The following is a 5,495-nucleotide window of genomic DNA, read 5'->3' on the forward strand; positions in this document are numbered from 1 at the left end:
AAGCTTGAACCCAAATCGGAGAAGTGCGTCTTCATAGGATACCCAAAAGAAATTGTTGGGTACATCTTGTATCACAGATCCGAAGGCAAGATCTTTGTTGCTAAGAATGGATCCTTTCTAGAGAAGGAGTTTCTCTCGAAAGAAGTGAGTGGGAGGAAAGTAGAACTTGATGAGGTAATTGTACCTTCTCTCGAATTGGAAAGTAGCTCATCACATAAATCAGTTCCAGTGATGCCTACACTAACTAGAGAGGAAACTAATGATAATGATCATGAAACTTCAAATCAAGTTACTATTGAACCTTGTAGGTCAACCAGAATGTTCCGCACCTGAGTGGTACGGTAATCCTGTTCTGTAAGTCATGTTACTAGACCATGACAAATCTACGAACTATGAGGAAGCTATGATGAGCCCAGATTCCAATAAATGGCTTGAGGCCATGAAATCTTAGATAGGATCCATGTATGAGAACAAAGTGTGGCCTTTGGTTGACTTGCTCGATGATCGGCAAGCCATAGAGAATAAATGGATCTTCAATAAGAAGATTGACGCTGATGGTAATGTTACTGTCTACAAAGCTCGACTTGTTGCGAAAGTTTTTTGACAAGTTCAAGGAGTTGACTACGATGAGACTTTTTCACCCGTAGCGATGCTTAAGTCTGTCTGAATCATGTTAGCAATTGCCGCATTTTATGATTATGAAATCCGGCAAATAGAGGTCAAAACTGCATTCCTTAATGGATTTTTCAAAGAAGAGTTGTATATGATGCAACCAGAAGGTTTTGTCGATCCTAAAGGTGCTAACAAAGTGTGCAAACTCCAGCGATCCATCTATGGACTGGTGTGGGCATCTCAGAGTTGGAATATACACTTTGATAAGATGATCAAAGTATATGGTATTTACAAGAAAGTGAGTGGGAGCTTTGTAGCATTTCTAATATTATATGTAGATGACATATTGTTGATTGGAAATGATATAGAATTTCTGGATAGCATAAAAGGATACTTGAATAAAAGTTTTTCAATGAAAGACCTCGGTGAAGCTACTTATATATTGGGCATTAAGATCTATAGAGATAGATCAAGACGCTTAATTAGACTTTCACAAAGCACATACCTTGATAAAGTTTTGAAGAAGTTCAAAATCGAGCAGTCAAAGAAAGGGTTCTTGCATGTATTACAGGGTGTGAAGTTGAGTCAGACTCAATGCCCGACCACGACAGAAGATAGAGAAAGAATGAAGGGGGGTAAAATAGTGATCCAGGAGTAGATCACTAGACAACAGTCAAAATTATCCTTAGGTACCTAAATAGGACTAAGGAAATGTTTCTCGGTTATGGAGGTGACAAAGAGTTCGTCGTAAAGGGTTACATCGATGCAAGCTTCGACACTGATCCGGATGACTCTGAGTCTCAATCTGGATACATATTGAAAGTGGGAGCAATTAGCTAGAGTAGCTCCATACAAAGCATTGTAGACATAGAAATTTGCAAAATACATATGGATCTGAATGTGGCAGACCTGTTGGCTAAACTTCTCTCACAAGCAAAACATGATCACACCTTAGTACTCTTTGGGTATTAATCACATAGCGATGTGAACTAGATTGTTAACTCTAGTAAACCATTCGGGTGTTGGTCACATGGCGATGTGAACTATGGGTGTTATTCACACAAAGATGTTAAATATTGGTGTTAAATCACATGGCGATGTGAACTAGATTATTGACTCTAGTGCAAGTGGAAGACTGGAGGAAATATGCCCTAGAGACAATAATAAAGTTGTTATTTTATATTTCCTTATATCATGATAAATGTTTATTATTCATGCTGGAATTGTATTAACCAGAAACTTGATATATGTGTGGATACATAGACAAAACACGCTGTATCTAGTAAGCCTCTACTAGACTAGCTCGTTAATCAAAGATGGTTAAGTTTCCTAACCATAGACATGTGTTGTCATTTGATGAATGAGATCACATCATTAGGAGAATGATGTGATGGACAAGACACATCCGCTAGCTTAGCATATTGATCGTTCAGTTTTATTGCTATAGCTTTCTTCATGTCGTATATATACATATTCCTTTGACTATGAGATTATGCAACTCCTGGATACCGGAGGAATACCTTGTGTGCTATCAAACGTCACAACGTAATTGGGTGATTATAAAGACGCTCTACAAGTATCTCCGAAGGTGTTTGTTGGGTTGGCACAAATCGAGATTAGGATTTGTCACTCCGAGTATCGGAGAGGTATCTCTAGGCCCTCTCAGTAATACACATCATAAGAAGCCTTGCAAGCAATGTGAATAATGAGTTAGTTGCGGGATGATGTATTACAAAACGAGTAAAGATACTTGCCGGTAACGAGATTGAACTAGGTATGAAGATACGGACGACCGAATCTCGGGCAAGTAACATACTGATGACAAAGGGAATAACGTATGTTGTCATTACGGTACGACTGACAAAGACCTTCGTAGAATAGGTGGGAACCAATATGAGCATCCAGGTTCCGCTATTGGTTATTGACCGGAGAGGTGTCTCGGTCATGTCTACATAGTTCTGGAACCCATAGGGTCCGCACACTTAACGTTCGATGACGATTTTGTATTATATGAGTTATGTGATTTGGTGACCGAATGTTGTTCATAGTCTCGGATGAGATCATGGACATGGCGAGGAGTCTCAAAATGGCCGAGAGGTAAATATTCATATATAGGACGATGATATTCGGACAACGGAAGTGTCCCGGGGGTACCGGGCACATATCGGGTCACCGAAAGGGGTTCCGAGCATCCCCCCGGCAACTACATGCGGCTAATGGGCCAAGAAGGGGACAGACCAGCCCCTAGGGGGCTGGTGCACCCCATGCAGGCCGAAATAGGGGGGAAGGAAAGAGGGGAAGAGAGAAAGGAAGGGGAGCAATTCGGCCTCCCCCTTTCTTCTCTCCTCCCTTCTCCTTCCTTCCCCCTCCGGATGAATATGGAAGGGGGGAGGCCGAATTGGGTGGCACCCAAGTAGGATTCCTCCTACTTGGGGCGCCCCCTTGGCTGCCTCTCCTCCCCTCCAACCTATATATATGAGGGGGGCACCGCTAGAACACAGATCAACAGTTGGTAGCCATGTGCGGCGCCCCCCTCCACAGTTTACGCCTCCGGTCATATTGTCGTAGTGCTTAGGCGAAGCCTTGCGCGGATCACTTCACCATCACCATCACCACGCCGTCGTGCTGACGTAACTCTCCCTCGACACTTTGCTGGATCAAGAGTTAGAGGGACGTCATCGAGCTGAACGTGTGCAGAACTCAGAGGTGTCGTACGTTCGGTGCTTGATCGGTCAGAACGAGAGGAAGTTCGACTACATCAACCGCGTTGTCAAACGCTTCCGCTTTCGGTCTACGAGGGTACATGGACACACTCTCCCCCTCTCGTTGCTATGCATCTCCTAGATAGATCTTGCGTGAGTGTAGGATTTTTTTGAAAAGGCATGCTACGTTCCCCAACACAACGTTCCCCCACCCGGCGGCCATCTTCGCCTGGTCAGGGCGGAGAAGGAGCCAACGACGTCGCTAGTCATCATCAAGCAGGAGCACCTCAACATGGCCACCAATGAGGAGACCGGCCTCAAATGGACGCGGGACAACTACGTCCGGGAGGAGATGGAGCGCCAACGCCGCGCCCTCAAGGAGATCGCCACTCGGCGCCGCGGCCGCGACGAGGGCGGCATCGTCATCCTCGACGACAACGACGAGGAGGTGCCCGGGCCGTCCAACCCTGTCCACCATGGTGACCTAGGGCAGGGCTGCAGCAAGGATGGCAGCGGTGTGCAGGACAACGACGACGATGACGGCGACGACTACACCAACTTCTACAGGCTCCTCGGCATGTAGAAGTCTCAAGGCGGCGGTGATACGTCTCCAACATATCTATAATTTATGAAGTATTCATGCTGTTATATTATCATTCTTGGATGTTTTACAATCATTTTAGCAACTTTATATCATTTTTTGTGACTAACCTATTGACCCTGTGCCCGGTGCCAGTTGTTGTTTTTTGCTTGTTTTTTACATCGGAGGAAATCAATATCAAACGGAGTCCAAACATCGCGAAACTTTTTGTGGATTTTTTATGGACCAAAAGACACCCAATGGGCCAAAGCGGCACCTGGGGGGTGCCCCGAGGGGGCACAACCCACCAGGGCGCGCCTGGGGGCCCAGGCGCGCCCAGGTGGGTTGTGCCCACCTCGGTGGCCTCCCGTACCCCCTCTTTGCCCAATAAATAGTCAAATATTCCAAAAACCCTCGGGGTAACCCTAGATCAGAAGTTCCACCGCCGCAAGGCTCTGTAGCCACGAGAAACCAATCTAAACCCCGTTCCGGCACTCCGTCGGAGGGGGAATCATCACCGGTGGCCATCTTCATCATCCCGGCGGCTACCACGATGAGGAGGGAGTAGTCCACCCTCAGGGCTGAGGGTTTGTACCAGTAGCTATGTGTTTATTCTCTCTCTCTCTCTCTCGTGTTCTTGATGTCACGATCTTGATGCATCGGGGGCTTTGTTAATATAGTTGGATCATATGGTGTTTCCCCCTCTCTATCTTGTTGTTATGAATTGAGTTTTCCCTTTGAGATTTCGTTTTATTGGATTGAATACTTTTATGGATTTGAGAACACTTGATATATGTCTTGCATATGAATACTCAGGTGACAATGGGGTATTATTTTGATTCACTTGATATATATATTTTGGCACTCAACTCGCGGATTCCCGAGGTGACATTGGGGTAATCTACGCATAGGGGTTGATGCATGTTCTTGTCTTTGTTTCTTCGGTAGAAATCTTGGGGCACTCTTTGAGGTTCTTTGTGTTGGATTGAGTATTATGAATCTGAAATTATTTGGTGTTATTTTTGTACGAACTCTTGGATAGATCGATTGGAAAGAATAGCTTCGAGGTGGTTTCGTACCCTACAAATGATTTCGTCTTATGTTCTCCGCTAGATAAGAACTTTGGAGTGATTCTTCATCGCACGTGAGGGATGGTTATATGATCCAATTATATTAGCATTGTTGAGAGATTGCACTAGCAAAAGTACGGACCCTAGGCCTCATTTTAAAGAATTGCAATACCGTTTGTGCTCACTTTTATCGTTTGCTACCTTGCTGTTTTTATTTATTCAGATTATAAAAATATATTTCTACCATCCATATTACACTTTTATCACCATCTCTTCGCCGAACTAGTGCACCTATACAACAGAAGATTTCTTGTATTTGGTTGCAGGGTTTTTTGAGAGAGACCATCTTCATCCTACACCTCCCACGGATTGATAAACCTTAGGTCATCCACTTGAGGGAAAATTGCTACTGTCCTACAAAACTCTGCGCTTGGAGGCCCAACACGAGTCTACAAGAATAAAGTTGCGTAGTAGCGTCAAGCTCTTTTCTGGCGCCGCTGCCGGGGAGGTGAGTGCTTGAAGGTATATCTT

Source organism: Triticum urartu, chromosome 2 (genome assembly GCF_003073215.2).
Source record: "Triticum urartu cultivar G1812 chromosome 2, Tu2.1, whole genome shotgun sequence".
Lineage (NCBI taxonomy): Eukaryota > Viridiplantae > Streptophyta > Magnoliopsida > Poales > Poaceae > Triticum > Triticum urartu.